The sequence below is a fragment of the Amblyomma maculatum genome, chromosome 4 (assembly GCF_055883805.1).
Source record: "Amblyomma maculatum isolate TAMU_Amacu chromosome 4, ASM5588380v1, whole genome shotgun sequence".
Lineage (NCBI taxonomy): Eukaryota > Metazoa > Arthropoda > Arachnida > Ixodida > Ixodidae > Amblyomma > Amblyomma maculatum.
In genome coordinates, this window is record NC_139347.1 from 64,964,642 (window position 1) to 64,981,464 (window position 16,823).

General features: G+C 46.3%; 1 protein-coding gene across 15 annotated transcripts in view; it reads right to left on the bottom strand.

The window, feature by feature from the left end:
- Positions 1 to 16,823, bottom strand: part of LOC146191269 (glycoprotein 3-alpha-L-fucosyltransferase A-like) — a 124,447-nt gene that overhangs the window by 50,783 nt on the left and 56,841 nt on the right. For 3 of the 15 annotated variants that reach the window (XM_084601764.1, XM_084601763.1, XM_084601762.1), the window contains exon 1: positions 3,369 to 4,034. The exons of 11 other annotated variants lie outside the window; for them this stretch is intronic. The gene's annotated coding sequence lies outside the window, so the exon portion shown is untranslated. Of the gene's footprint in view, positions 1 to 3,368; positions 4,035 to 16,823 lie in introns of those variants that run through there. One more of the 15 variants, XM_084601765.1, reaches the window with a different exon arrangement.

Consider the following 16,823-nt stretch of genomic DNA (forward strand, 5'->3'; position numbering starts at 1 on the left):
TTCGGCCTCTAAATACCAATACCCTGAACACGGGAAAATTCGTATAAAGAATGTAAACCTTCACCAGGAAACAATGGACACGGTGACGAATACGCAAATATGTTGAAGTAAACTACCCCCATAACTATAGTGTGAGGGGTGGTTGCACCACCCTACTCCAGTTCACTGTGATGAAGCTCGAAAAAAAAAGAAGAAAAAAAAAAACGCACCCTCACCAGAAGACCGGTCGTCGCGACATAAAGAAAGTCCAAATTATTACTTTCAAGCTCCAAATTAACGGCTAAATCACGTGGAGTCTCTCTAGAGCCGTTCCACTCGGCAAAGCAATCTTCCCGAGTAACGTACATGGTCGTCAACTTTTGGAGTAGAAGTTGGAGTGAAGGCGCGTTTGGGAATACAGCGGTTAGGGCGGACACGTGAGCCAGTGGTCGCTCTCTTCGAATCGACATTGTGTTCGACATTGCCACACAGAATCAACGTGATGCAGGCACAGGGGGACCTGTAGGTGCTCCTTTGCATGGCCATGCAACTTCGCTTCGATGCGCGGCCGGGTCGCACGCAACGACCGTCCGAAGAAAGCGGCCACGTGCTCCCATATTCACTATAGTGGACGACCCTGTGCATATTTGCGGCAATAATGATCAAAGCGAGATATCCTTAAATACATGATGGCGGTGCATTTGAACAGTAATAATTTACGCCACCAACTGACCGATAACGCCCAACGGCACTCAAATAAACCATGGTGTTGGGTGTGGATAGCATCACAATTCGGGAGCCGCAACGTTGTCCCTTAACACACTTGATAATGGGGAAAATTCGGCGTCATTCAAAATCGATGATCCCAGAAGGTAAGAGGCTTGATGCTAAGCAGTTCAGCCTTCTAATGATCAGGGGCACTTCCACTATAATGTATACAGAAAACGGTTAGAAATCTTTCCAGAATTCTCTTCTTTCCGGTGGCCTAGGGGAAGTGCATCCAGTAGAACTTTTTGTTGTGCTAGTTGGTACATGTTATAAAATAAAGAAGCGCCAATAATGAACGAACATAAAGAATGTCACTTCCTTGTGTTCTTTCATTGTTGGCGCTTATTTATTTTATAACATGAAGAGCATCCACCTCGCATTCTGGAGGTAATCCCTTGTACCCATTGAAAACCAGTTGGCTCCCGGTGGTACAAGATTTCCCTAGACCTGATGCCGGGCTCTTCTGGGTTGAAATGCTTGGGAAATGTGTCATGGACCAAAACGCTGGGCCATGCGCCTTTTACCATGATACGACAAAAGGCGTCGAAATATTGTGCGATGTCGGTACAGACTATGATTTCCAGGGGCTCGAAATTATTTCGAAGCACCCTCCACAGAGTCACTATTTTTCTTATTTCAACCCTCCCTCCATCCCTGCTTTGAATTCGCTGTTCTGATGTCCTCAGACTGAAGCGAGGCAGTTACTGTACCCTTCATTTTGATCATGGAAATGACAATTTGTTTATTAAAACAATAATTGATGGCAGCACTATCCACTTTTACTTTTATTGCGAAAGCAATACTACTCTAGGTTTCGAGCATTCAGCGTAGCGCGGCCGGTAGCCACGTCTTACCCACGTGACGCTGTGACGTCACACCCCCCGTGACATTAGGGTGAGAGCTGGGCTACCAACTCAAGCGGTCGACAGGAGCTGCCAACTTGGGTCTCTCGTTTCACATGGACGGTTATGTCAGAATCAGCCTGCTAGTACCCTGGAATTCACGTTACCCCTATAGGCCACTAAGGCACGTTCATACGGCTTCGTTAAAGCGGGGCTTTATATATGGGCTAAGGAAGAAGAAAAAGAGATGAAGAACGCTCGGTCACCCGCAGCTAATGCTTTCGCTCAATATTTGGTTCAGCAGCGTTGAACCCTTGTAATTTTTCTGATAGGAGTGCTTACTACCGTTTCTCTGGCGACGCCCGCACAGTGAGCTATATTTGAGATTGCTCGACTACTATGTTACTAGAATAATTTGCATGCACGTGACTAGTTTCAAATGATATCAACGGGCTCAGAACTCGAACGATATGGACGGTATTTTTTTTTTTTTTTTGCCCGCAATGATGATCCAATAAACGTGTAACTCTGGTATGGCCTCCTTGCTTGCCAGTAAAGGTTCCTGACGTACGCACCCGAACCTCGAGACATGCGCATACAGCTAAGAACCGTGTTACTTATAACATACACCTCATTTGATCGCCGCACATATTAGCGCATAAGCTCCACTTCAACCTCAGGTCTAGTCTCGGGCTACCTGTTAATAACAGCCAGAGTTATCAGCCTTGGTTGCCGCTCGCGCTTCTCGGGGGCTTTTGTCCCTCATAGTATACGTTTCGCCAGAACCGAAGAGCGTGCCAACTGCTTCACACACTCGTTCCGACCGTGCGTGACAGAAGGTCGTCGGCTCGAGGAACACGTGGGGACTACAACTGTTTACGAAACGAGCTTGCATCTGCGGCACATTCAATATACGCCGGATACGTCTCAGAGGCCCTTGTGCTTCATGGCGCTTTTTTTTCCCGGCGTACCTAATTGCCTCTTTCCGCCGCCGCCTGGTTCTCTCCTGAATCACTGCGGAGCTGCGTCGGGAGCAATTAACGAGTGCATGTGGGTTCTTGCTTTACAGGTCTTAGCTATAAGGCCCGCAGCAAGTAAAGAATTAAAAACGCTTCAGTGACACTTACGAGGTAAAGGAAATGGCATAAAATGAGTGCCTCAGTAAATACAGCTTTAAGAGCACTTCTTGAAATCGAAAAAAAAAAAAAAAGCAATAACAATTTATTTCATTCTCACAAGCAATGCCGTCAAAAGGGCCCCGAATTGCAGGTACCCGCAACAGCAGAAGAGCATGAAACTTGATTCCAATTTTTTTAAAACGTTTTATCCGGTGGACACGTGGTCAGAGACAAAGCTGGTGTAATCACGGACATTCCCGAGAGTGAAAATGAATCCAAACTGAAGGGGGCGAGATGAAAAACCAATACCGGATACCATTTGTTCGAGGTCGCCTGCAGGAGCTATGTCGCTACATTGGGACGCAGCGAGCGTTAACAAACACCGGCTATAGCACGCAATTTACTCAGTAGCGGTGAACTGTAGCCAATACGAAAAGGTTCTGGCGCTCCGGCTTTAATCCGTGGACAGTACTGATGCTAGAGTAACAACTTCAAAAAACCCTCAGAAAATTCGGAAGTGACACGCACAAACAATTAATCCTTGTGTCATTCAAACAGAAAAGAGTCTAATAATTCACTCGCAAACGTGCAAACAAAGTGCACTTGCACGGATCACTCAAACTTGCAGTAGGTTAGCGGCGACAACGCAGCGTGCACTTACCACAGCCGCTGTCCGAGCAGATCAAGAGCGGCGGGAGAAGTCGCCTCCGTATCACGCACTCCCAGCAAAGGAGAAGAGTAGTTATCCACACGCGCGTGGGGGGTGCCGTCCGTCCTCGAGAGAGAGGCGATGGCCGGCGGCGCCGCCGGCGGAAAACAAGGCGATGGCCGCTGCGACAGCCGCGCGCGCTAGTTTAGGCGTCAGCTTCCGTTTCCTTCGATACAGGCACAGCTCAGCGGAAGAAGAAAGGCTTGTCAGCTCCAGGCCGCCGCTACCGCGACTTGTTCACGCGGCGCGCGCGGTCAGCAGAACGGGAGCGACGCTTCGCAGCTAGAGCAGCAGCAGCCAAGGCGCTCCGAGTGTTGGGGGCCGCCTAATTTGCATACGCTCCGGCGTCCACCGCGGCGTGCGATGCAAAAACGGCGCACGCGTGAACGGACGCGAACGGAGATGCTCTCCTCTTTCTCCGCTTGGCGCGCGTGGCGAAGACGCCTTAGGGGGCAGCGAAAGAAAGAAACAAGGAAGGAAGAGACTTGCAAAAAAAAAAAAAAAAAGATGAGACTCAGCCGAGGCTCAAGCGGCTCAGCTGAGGAACGCCAAAGCACAGCGTTCGCGAGTCGCGACGCGCCACGGAGTGCAGAGAAACGGCTCTCGCCTGGATGCGCTTTGGAAGCGCTTGGAGCCGAGTGCGACTGTGCGAGCGCGCCGAAGCGTCATCCTCGCCGTCACTGTCGTAGTTGTCGTCGCCAACGGGAAAAATGGAAAGACGGAGCTGTCGCGCGCATTGAATAAAAAAAGCAAAAAAACGAGACGTTCCTCTCAACGAATGCAGCCTGGTCCCTTTCATTCTCTCTCTTTCCTCTATCACACTTCCTTTCTTTCTCTCATTTTATCTTTCGCTACATCCACAGCCCCGCCTCCCTCTCCTCTGGTTCAAGGCTCACTCTTTCGGGAAACGAAAACTCGCGAAATCCTCGCCGTTGTCTATTCGGTTGTATACATGCACGTAGAAGCGAAACGAGAGAAGCAAGCGAGCGTAAGAAAGAAATGCTCTCGGCTGGGCTCCGTGCTAGAAAAATAAATCATCACAACGCCCGTGCGCTGTAGCTGGGAACGAACAAACAGAGATGGGAAGAACAACAAAGCACACAGACACGCTCACGCGTACGTACAGCCATTGCGCGTCTGCCGAGGAGGAAGGTGCCCTCCCGGTCACTGGGATGCCTGGATTTTTATCCGACATCTCGAGCGAGAGCTACAACGTGTCGCTCTCCAGACCTTTTTGGCCCGTGGCTTTTGCACGCTGCACGTCTGTTGAAGCGTGTGTGTGCGCGTTTGGAGCGCGCCATACATAAAGGAGCACATGCACGGAAGGTCAACAACAGGCCTTTTCTGTCGCACCAGTGTGGTGCAGAAAATTCACGGACAACGAAGGTGTCCCAACGAAGGCGCCACGGACAACGACGGGGCCCACAACTCGTGAGCAAGTGAAACGATGCGTTCTTTAATTTGCGACTGCTATTAGTGGCTCAAAATCACCTTCCACTTTACTGTTCTCTGATATTGTGATTTTGGTTTTGGCCTAGAAGTCTACCTCGATGTCTTAATAATTATTTCAGTGCAATGATCATCATAGATAGTTTATAAGCGTATTACAACAAAATAGTATCACCCCATTTCTTCGCCTTCGCGCACTACAGCACGTATACATTTCTTGTACTAAAACTAAAATTTCAGTTAGTTGGCACCTTTTCGAAAACTTCAACAGTGCTGCCCCAAGTCACTTGTCTTTCTCTGACCCCTGTCGCATTGCTTTTGGAAGTTTTCAACGTAGGCTCTTATGAACAGACTGCCGTCGCCTTCTCTCGATTAAATGATATTTTTTTTTAGTATCTTGATCCACCTCTACCCACAACGGCACGCAGGATGTGTCCTTCACGCGAGAATCTAGTTACTCGCATTTTCATATTTCGCCTGAAAGCCGTGGTCACGTGCACTCGGGTAAATACTCTGCTCTTCAGAGACCGACGAAACGCTTTACTGAAGAAAAAGACGCTGAATAGAAAAACGCTTTACTACGCTGTGGCTACATTTCCCACGTGGAGACGTTATGAAGCGCTCATCATATTTGTTCCCGTGATAAAGAAGCCTACGTGCGTACAGCCAAACGATATCGAAAAAGCGCACCTGGTAATGCACAGCCGGCATTTGAATAGGCTACCTAAGTGACACAGTCCGAGTACGTGCATGCCGGCGACGTTACGAGTTCTGCACACACCAAACCAACCTGCAAACAAGAACGAGCAAAATCGCGCATGGACGAGGACATTCACAAAAGGAACCAAACAGGCCTGCATAACTTCAGAGACATAATATGGAATACCATATATGTGACAGGACACGATGGCATCTGTATGCGCCTCCTTTATTATTGAGGAAGGTGCGTTTCTTCTGGGACCACGAGGCCGTGGGCACCGGGGTCTCGGGGCCGACTCCTGCTTCCACAGGCAGCAGACACATTTGGATGGGTACACAACTAAGATCCGCCATTCACCGTTAACTGAAGTGCGTTAACAAAAGAGGTGGAATGCGCCGGACAAAACGATCTGGCAGCTGGACTTGGTCTTTGAATTATTCCTCCCGATCGAACGCGTTTTGTTCGCCGTCTGAAGGTCTCCTGCAACTAAGATCCGGCATAAGAGGGTCAGAAAGGTCACGGGCGAAAAGGATCAGCGTTAGTCTAACTTATGCACCGATCAGCAGGTTGTTTCGCAGCACTTCGCAACGACCTGTGTCGCGTCTCGTCTCATGTGAAGCGCTCATTGTCCTCACAGAAGACGGTGCAATTCTCACTGACTACAACGCTCCGAAAACTGACCTATATGGTTTCAATACCTCTTTGCGAAGACATCAATCTTACAGTCGCCGGATGTAAGAATAGCAAAACTTTGTTCATGCTTTCAACAGCGAATTATTTCTTAACGAATTTCTTTCACCCCAATCAACTGACCCCATAGTCGGGGAACAAGGAGACAGCGTAGCCAGTCAAGGTATCCATGGGCACTCGCTTAACTGCCCTGGTTCAGAGACGTCTCAACGTCTTTGGATATGTCAAGTAGCGTGGAAAGACACTTTGTAAAATAAAAAAAAAATTGTATAGTTTGCAACCTTCTAATACAACATTTCTTTAGCTTTTAAAAATATATAGTACTCTTACGCACCCGGGGTGCGATAAAATACTTTTTTGCATCGTTTCTTTGTATGACATAAAACGGAAAGGCGTGAGTATTCAGAAGCTTATCTCCATTCTTCATTTTATTGTAAAAATAAAATGACAATAAAAAACAGTTTTTAGACTTGGTAACGTGCTGAAAGATAATTAATTTTTTTTTTTCAAAGTCAAGAAAATATACAACTAGCTAGGTACCATCAACTTCGAAATTCATCCTTTTTGAGGTGACGCCTAGCGGACAGGCGAGACAGTTTTCTAAGCCTTTATCCGCATTTATTCTTAAAACAAGATTTTTAATATTTATGTATATATCTCAAAGTATATATGGTGTAAGAGAACCAATTTTTCGGCAAATGTCAGTCAATGAATCTCACATGAGCACAACTGCAATAAATATGCTTTCAACTCGTATTCTTATGACTAATATAAAGCGAGTAGAGCGAGGCACTTTTGCTGCGCTGAGGAGGAAAAGCAAACAACCTAGTTTTTGGTTACTGCGGATTATTTTAGTAAGATTTGTGTAAACACAGTTTATACGCTCAAAAGATTTCAGGACTCTGTATGTTGTAGGTTTTTAGAAGAATATGTTTATGTGTAAATAAGAAATGTAAACAATACTAAGCAAAATTTAAACAGATTTGAAATCTAATGCAAGATTCATTAATTTAGAAGCTTACCAGCTAATTTCAGTCACATTATTGTTAAATAACTCGGCAGACAATTTCCGAAACTCACTTTTTAATGGCTCACCCCACCTTAATGACGCTGGCTATTTTGCAGGATGATGCGGTGCATCGAGTGGGCAGCGGAAAAAAAAAAAAAGTTTTATATTGAAGAGCACTAAAGCGCCAACAGAAATAAACGTCGCTTACGGTTCCTGTAGGAACTTCTCCATTCAATGTCGATAAATGCTCGCGACGACACAACTGTGCAATAGAGAAGAACCTTGGAACATATGAAGAAATAAACGTCGCTTAGGCTTTTCCATCAATTGCTTAGTTTTGTGTTTTGAGGAACGAGAGAATGGGGTGCACATTAAAATTAAGGAATAGATATATCTAAGTATGACAGCGTCTTTTTTTTTTTTTTTTTTAGCTTTCGGAGAGAAAGGTGTGCCTAGGGCAGCTTTTGGCCAGGAGATCTTGCAGATGAATGAAACGAAAGTCAAGCACTTTTCACAAAATACCTTTCTACATTTAAAAGCGTGGTCTAATTTATTCTTGACATTATTTCATTGCCACTTTCCTGGGCCAATTTACTGAGGGTGGTGGCTTTTCTAAAATCTAGGAGAGGCCTCCTTCAACCCTTCCCTTTTTACAGATTCTCTCCGTGATCATCCTTCAGGCTGCGCTGCGCAGCTGAAAGCAAACGTGCCGATTGTCGCGGCCGCAAAAACATCAAACGTGCCTGGCACCTGGCAGAGGAAGTCTACAGGGAAACCAGAAGCCCCGAGGATTGACTTCGAAAAGGAAAGCGAACCCTGTAACGCGAAGCTGTTGGAGAGAAGGAAAGCCAAACAGCGTCAAGTGGGGTGACGAGCACGCAGCCGTAGATATCCCGTTATTGATGGCTCCATCCCTTTTTGCGGGACCGGACAAGTGCATGTGTAAATATAGACGCCCATCTCACAATGTCACGATGTGTCATTGATCCACTGTCTTTTTTTTTTTTTTTTTTTCCCTATCCAAACTTGACAGTTTGCCGAGACTCGCAGATCGAGACTTGGCCGGTGCAGGTGCATAGGGTTCATTAGATGCCCTCTTTAAAAGAGGATGTTCTGGAAGCATACGTCGAAAGCCAGTCGCTTAGTCTCTACGATGTATAGCGTTAGCAGCCTGGTTTACATGTGCGGGGCAGGCCGAAGCACTTTCTTAATATGTGGTTCGCGTGAGCGTAGTGCATGTCCAGGAGACGCATGCGACCTGATAAGCATCATCACTAGCCTGATTGCTCTCCCTGCCGGACAACGGCCTCTCGTATCTATTTAACCAGAGCTTCTAATTTAGGCATTATCTAAATCGATGAGCATAAGCCAAGTCACCGGACTAACAAGCAGTGCTCGATCAGTCGATTGGTTTACAAACTGCTAACTGCGCAGGACAAATTATCTGGCCGGGTTAAGCGCTGATTTGGCAGCAACACTAACAACGTATGTACTAACAGCGTATCGAAAAGAAAAAGCGAAGATTAGGAAGCGTATGGGGAAATTATCGGCCGCACTTACTGAACGCAAGCGCCATCATCCCTCTCGAGCAAATCGACTCCATTCAATTAGCCGGTAATGATACTTCAGAAAAACCAGCAACATATACGTTGCGCGGCAGAATGGAAGAAAATAAAAAATGATAAACTGAGAAGGAGTGACCACTTCGCTACTGGATTCTTCCCTGCCTCATTACCGAAATAGCTAGAGCACCGATTTTTTTGTTGCATTTCTTTTTCGGAAACAAGCGAACGCTTACCCAATCAATTTCGGCGAAAGCATTTGATCATTAAAGAAAAGAGCGAATCCTCGATCCCTACAACATATATAGCGCACAAGCCCGAAAATACAGATAGAGATGGCCAGACTGCTAATGCGGTCAGGCAGCCATAAAAAGTTTTCGGCGAGATTCTCAGGGGAAATAGGCTTTCCCGCCTTACTTTTTTTTAGAAATATGTTGACGAGAATAAGCGGTAAAAGGCCGTTTCAGTTTACCTAGGCTTCCTGTTCCAGAAGCCTTGCAAGGCATAACTGTTTGAGACACTTGATTATTCAGTTACCTTACCGGCATGCAGTCAATGGCACAGGCGTGCCATCGACACCACGAAGCCCGTCACGCGTCTACAACAGGCTTGTTTTAGTTACCTTACTGGCAGTCAATGGCACAGACGTGCCAACGACACCACGAAGCCTGTCACGCGTCTACAACAGGCTTTTCTCATTTTAGAAGTGGTGCAAACCTTATCCGAGCCATGCTGCAGCACTGAAATTAACTATAGCCGTGTTTACATGAAGGCGACAGTAGCGCATCGTATCGCATCGCATTTAGTAGCGCCTCACGGTAATGCGATGCGACAGCGTTTACATGTAGCGCATCATCTCTAGCGGTGGCGGAACGCGGTGTCGCCTATTGAGATTGAGAGGGGTAAGTCGACTTACCCCTCTGAATCTAGCCCTGCTTGGCGCATTAATGCGATGCGCTTTCCTGGCGCATTACCCCTGTTTACATGAATGCGATGCGCTAGGAACCGGTTGCGATGCGATGCGATGCGCTAGCTGTCGCATTCATGTAAACACGAACGAGAGGAGGATGGCTTACACGGTATGAAAGAGCTGTAAAGAAGAAGAAAGAGCACTGAACAAGGGTAGAGGGGTGAAGCCTCAGTTCGCAGGTCGAGCAAGTGGACTTTTTGACCACTTGTAGAAACATTGGCTCGACCTGCGAACTGAGGCTATCCCCCCCTACCCTTGTTCAGTGCTCATTCATGCCGTCTGACTTCAAATGCCACTAAGGCGTGAGCATATTAGGAGCGAACAGAGACGTCAACGAACGAAATGGCCAGGTTCGAACGCGCGACCTCAGCAACGTTTGGTTAGCAGCGGCGACGAAAGGGTAAGCAACGAAAGCAAAGCTTAAGGAATATTTTTTTCCCAGCGCACCCTGGACGACGAATGCTTCATTGCACGATATACAGCACTGACCAGAAACCATGCGTATGCGCTTGCATTTTCAAGTTTCATTCGATGCCATTAAAGCGAACATTTTAAGGAAAGCATGGGTCCACATTGGTACAGGTGGGCAAACTCGTTTGAGGGCTAGCGTTCGGCCCCAGTGCGTGTTTTCTACACATCTCTATCCCGAGTGCAGCATAGGAACAAGGAAAGGGTCCCCTTCCGTAAGCACACACGGCGCCTTTTAAAGCCGAAGCCAATTTAAAACCAACGCCGCCAATTTTACTCGGCTGAGTATACGGCTAGTTTGCTCGAACAGTGAGCGGTGACGGCGGCGTGTGGAGTTGAGATTAAATACACGTGATTCCGTATCAAAATCAGGACGCAGCTGTTCTTTGTTAAGCGTTTAGGATGGTGTCATACTATTTCGCCTCCTATTAACATCCATTTTCTAGTTAGGGTGGAGGCTAGTTCGCGATAGGGATTCTAACCACCACATATGCACCTCGAGTTGTATATCATTAACTATAAGCGTAGGTACTGACCGAGGAGTGAGACAGATACATTTTTTTTTAGAAACGAAGGCAACTAAAAACGTCGTGCAATATGAAAGACTGTGTTAAAGGAGTAAGGCAAAGCTTCTGTGTCCTTTTTATTATTATTATCTTTTTTTTTTTGGGGGGGGAGGGGGGGTGGTACACGAGTTGGTTTCGTTTTGTTTTGTTTATAGGGTTTTAACATCCCAAAGCTACTTGGGCTACGAGAGACGCCGTAGTGGAGGGCTCTAGAAATCTCTACCCCCTGGGGTTCTTTAACGTGCGCTTACATCGCACAGCACGCGAACGCCTAGATTTTCACCTCCATCGAAAAGCGGGATTCGATACCGCATCCTTGGGCACAGTAGCCGAGCGCCCTAACCACTACGCCACCATGGCGGGATGATGGTACACGGCGAAACCAAAATATACAGAGAAGGGAACACTGAAAAAAAGAAAGTTGACTGAGTTTAAAACGTTGGTTGCCATCCAGTGACTAAGAATAATAGTTTATGTGCGTATCACGCGGCAAGTCTGTTCCGCAGTGCTAGAAATGACAGTTATTTCTGATACTGACTGAACATTGCTCAAAGTCGTCGGAAACTCTAAACGTATTATCTGCAGCACATCTCAAGGTGCTAGTCCGCCAAATTTGTTTTGTTTCGTTATACGAGTACCTTTATTGCTCTGGCAGCTGTTACTGCTGGCATGCAGAAATAAAACGTGATGTTCGCTTCCTGAACATGTTATTCCATTATTTTTTTCTTTCGCTGGGAGGGTGAGGTTAGGCTGTTGTTAGCAGCTCTTGATTCTGAGGTAGAAGAAATAAACGTCATCAAGGTAATTACGCGTACGTCTGCGGAGAGCTTTACGAGTCAGTGCTGTTGCACAGCCGGTGGTGTTCCTTTCGTCTATAGAGGTGCTCCGAGAGCTGCGCGATTTCTTCAAAGGGAAGTGACGAAGTAAAACTTGCGCGAAAATCTCAGTCCCAGTTCATCGCAACGCTCGTTCGTTCGCAAGATGTAATCTTAGCGTGGAACGAAATTTCGTCTCATGAAGTGAAGGCACTAATTTTAATGTGTTTTCTTTGGTTCTATACCTGCTTTTTTCTTCTTTGGTCTAAATTAAACTTTACCGAGGCTTTGATTAGAGGAAACCACGCTGAAATGCACATCTGTGCCGTATATTACGAATCATTTCTCCGTCGCAGACATCGCGTTAATAAAAATAGAAAACCAGATTGACGATATGATGACGCGTAATCAATGCTTAGTTAAACGAAAACATTAACACCGAATCAAGACTATAAGGTCTATGTTAAATAAATGTAAGTAGAGAAAAAAACTACCAAGAACACGGTAAGGTCCTGCTGCCAAAGCCTACAATGACGAATTCTGCGCACGAAGACTACTATTTCATTGCTGGGAGTGTCAATATGCACAAAACTGGTATCCCGCACAACAGTGTGACGTAGTTAGCAAATTAAAGATCACGTACTGACAGCACGAAAAGGTAAATAGTCGTAAAAAAGAAAATAGGTTCAAAATTGCGTCAGACTTTTTATGCAACAATCTTTCGTAGCTGCTGCGAGTTCGTAAAAAAATGAATTATTTCTGCGTTGCACCGGCAGCCAGTGAGGTAGTATTTGGTCCCAGAGAATAGAGCTCACATTTCTCCTGGTGTGGCCACACTCGTCATTCACTTATTTTGCCTGACCGCAAAGAATTTTTTTTTTCTTATTATAGATCCCCATCTCGCCAGCTTTTGTCCATCACAGTACAACTGCAGTGCAGCAAGTTTTTTTTTACTTATAGCCCCGTTTCGCAATCATTGCTTTTAATAAACGCATCTCTAATAACATGCCTAGCTTTTTATCCTATGCATTTTGACTAGCTTTCACACGCATTAAAACTTACCTAGACCAGGTACATCTCCCCCTGTTCTGCAAGCATATTGACGCTGGACGATTCCATAGGAGACCAGGTGCTTTCAAACTCGCGAGCAGATTCGCGAGAGCTCAGGTCTCGCATGAGCGAAGGCGCCCGTCACAGCCTTCATTCAAGAGGTGCTACTTCTCCCAAAGAGTGAAGTCTTCCTGAGGCCTTTCAGATGAATAAGTTGGGGGGAGGGGAGTCAGCTCGAGAAGAGGGAGACAGCTGTTCGGGAGCGCAGCATGCATGCAGAGCCCGCACCTTTATTCGTGGCCAACCCGTCGACTGCGCGGCTGCCTAGCATAAAGTCGTCCTATCCTCTCCCCCTCCCTCATGCTCGCCATTCCGGCTTTCCTAACTAGACTACCACCGCTGAATAGGCAGCCCGCCATCTGCGGAAGGAATCAGGCACGATCGGCGGCGGGCGCGCGCAGGGAAGTTGCATTCAATGACGAGGTAGGGTGTAGTAAATAGCGCGGGGACAGAACAAGGACAAGCAAGGACACACACAAGCGCTAACATCCAACACGGTGTGGCAATGCATTGCGCAGGCGCAGGAGGACAAACAATTTTCGATAGTTTTTCAGATCATTTAGTTCTTTTTGAGATAAACCAACAGACGGTTTCGCGATGCACAAGTCATCTAAGCTATCTATGGCTCCAGCTTCGATTATTTCACGGGTAAGTTTCCTAGGGTTCTTGGTGATGAACCTGCATGCCTCATAGACAGGTACACAAACTTCACATTTTCTGCAATGCACATCAAGAAAACCGCCTCTTTCTTCATTGTAGGGATGTTCGCGAAGGTGCTCGTTCAGGCACCTTCCACTCTGACCGATATATTTCTTTCCGCATGTCAATGGAATGCTGCACACAAGTGATTCCATACATTCAACGAACTTTGTTACATGCTTCGTAGTACAACCACTCCTTTTCGCAGGGCCAGGTCTTGTCAACTTGCAGAGCTTCTGCAGCTTTTCAGGAGCTGAAAAAAAATTACTTTTACAATGGCCCGTTGTCCAAACTTTTTCAAGCGATGGGACAAGCCGTGTATGTATGAAATAATAGCAACTTTTTGCTTATTTGCTGATAGAGGATGTGGGACATCTAGAGGGGAACAGATCTACCTCAGAAGGATTTCAGATTTGTGTACAGCATTCCACTGACATGCGGAAAGAAATATAAAAATATATCGGTCAGAGTAGAAGATGCCTGCAAGAACGCCTTTGCGAACATCGCTACAATATCAAAGAAAAAAAGAGGTGGTTTTCTTGATGTACAGTCGTGAGCAAAAGTGGTATACAACACTCAGCCAGTGACAGAGCTCGGGAAAACTGCATCGAAATACCATCTAGCTACAGCGTAAGAGACAGCGACGCCGGCACAAGCATGTGGATAAAATGGGGCATCGCCACTATTATCTTGATCTTAGCTGTTGCTAGACAAAGTTGGGAGGCAGTTTTCTCGAGCTCTGCCACCGGCTGAGTGTTGTATACCACTTTTGCTCACGACTGTACACTGCAAAAACTGAAGGTTGTGCACCCGTCCATCGGGCATGCAGGTTCATCACCAAGAACCCTAGCAAACTTACCCGTGAAATAATCGAAGCTGAAGCCATAGATAGCTTAGGTGACTTGTGTATCGCGAAGCCGTCGGTTGGTTTATCTCAAAAAGAACTAAATTATCTGAGAACCTATGGAAAATTGCTTGTCCTCCTGCGCCTGCGCAATACATTGCCACGCCGTGTAAATTTGCCGCCTTGCGTTCCATAATAAGCCGTTCGAAGTTAGAGCTCGTGTGTCCTTGCTTGTCCCTGTTCTGCCCCTGCGTTATTTTTGTTGGCATGTGTTACCAACAACCCCAAACTGCCACCCAAGTAATGAATAAGGAAATATTTCCGTGAGGCAACTGGAGACTTGTTAGTAAATGGCAGTAACCCGTGATTACGCAATGCGTTGCCCTACGTACTGTTTATTCCTCGCAGAATCGGTTATTAAGAAAAGAATTCGGCTTCTCATTGCCACCAACTATAGTGGATTACGATTTTTCGAACACAAAATGACCATAAAATTAGGTTTTCACGCTAAAGAAGACTACTTGAAAGCAGTGTCTCCATGGTTATGGCATTCGACTGCTGAACCCGAGGTTGTGGCAGCAGGCTTTCGATGGAGGAGTCGCTCGAGTACTGTGCGATGTCAGTGTACGTTAAGAACCCCATGTGGTCGAAATTTCCGGAGCCCATCACTATAGAGTATGAACCAAGCAAAATATAAGCTCTACCATCAGCGAAGCTTCGTAGTCTGGGTTGCCTGGGTGCGGTTTATCATGTTTTGGTGCTTGTTATTGTTGCATTCTGACTTTCCATCGTACACGTAACACCTGCACATAACTATTGCGAAAACCCGCATTAAAAGTCGTGTGTAAGCGGATTCTCCATACAGCTACTTTCCGGCATGTGGAATCTCTTCATGTTGGCCAGGGCCTGCAACCTGTAATTACTCGTACTGCAACAGCAGCTGCGCGTTTCCCGATGTCACTCGCCTTTCCAAGCATATCTCAGCGCGTGAAATGCCCAGGACAGGAAATCATCCCATGAAGTCGTTTTCGCATTACCTGGTCAATGTACCTAAATTAGATCGGTTTGGTTTGGTTTGTGGGGTTTAATGTCCCAAAGCGACTCAGGCTATGAGAGTTTAGTTTTTAAATTGATTCTTATGCAGCGAAATCTCGTGTTCTTGTTACATTATAAAAGTTATGGCTCGTGACATTTGACATTAAACTGTCGTCATACGTAAAAAAAAATTGTTCTTTTCCTTTTTTTTTCAAAATTTCAGAAAGAAAAAAAAAAGCACGAAAATTTTTTTGACCACTCAAATTTTTGGGACATTTTGTATCTCTAGGCCACTAGCGAAAAAGGTTTAAAAAAAACAGTTTCCGTGCAGCCGTTTATTCTGTAACCTACTTGTCTTTCATCTATAAGCATTACACTTCAGTACTCGGTTTCGGGGAGTGTCTTTCCTTCGTGCTCCTGAATCGTGCTTCTTACCCATGCTTAAACGAAAGCCCTGCGTACAAAACAGCAACTATGTAGGTGCGTTCCTTCACCTGAATGTACTATTTAGGGGCTGAAGCTACTGAAGAAGTAAAAGACAGCACGACGAAAATTTCGTTGCGTTCCGTAAACGTTACCTATAGACATATGACTATGCTGCAATTCTAGTTCTGTTATAAGCACAATTTCGATGTCTAGAATAGCTTCCAAGCAAACGACGTGAAGAGAGGATAACCGATGGTCGCTGAGGGTAACAAACTGGACTCCAAGGGAAAGAAAGCGTAGCAGTGGGCGGCAGAAAGTTAGGTGGGCTGATGAGGTTATAACAAGTTCGCAGGGGTCAAGTGGATGCAGCTAGCACAGAACCCGGTTAAGTGGAGAAATATGGGAGAGGCCTTCGCCCTGCAGTGGGTATAGTCAGGATGATGATGATGATGATGATGATGATGATGATGATGATGATGATGAAACGACTTGTGGCCTACAGTCCATCTGGAGCGCATTCCATGTGGCGCGATCATGCAACCCATGCGTCTTCCCACATTGCTAAGTGAATCAGAGCTAATGCTTGATGTTCAGGCACGGCAAAGTCAAACTACCATTGATTCTTCGTTCGCTCGTTTCGCTGTCTCTGCCGACTTGCTTTCTGTAACAGCCTTATGCGTTTTTGTGCGAGTGGAACAGCACTGGGGAGATACATACAAACGCGCAGAGAGAACATAAATGTGCGTGCCACAGGAGACATCGAGCGGAACCGGGAAAGACGCAGAGATGCCGTACCCGTTTCCCAAACCGCCTGCGTATCATACGTTATGCCGGTAGCTGCTTGGCGCACGCTCGTTGCTTAGCGAGTTGTGGATTTATCCCCGGAATCTTTCCGTGGGAACGCGGCGCGGAGCGGGACTCGGTCGCTGCTCATACCGAGAGTGCTCGGCATTAAGTCGCTAATCTCAAGGGCACAGCGCTTCTGCCCTCGTATGCCCACATAAGCACTAAGCAAACCGGGAATGTGAATGTAGGAAAAAAAATAACTCTGCGCACCAGAGAAA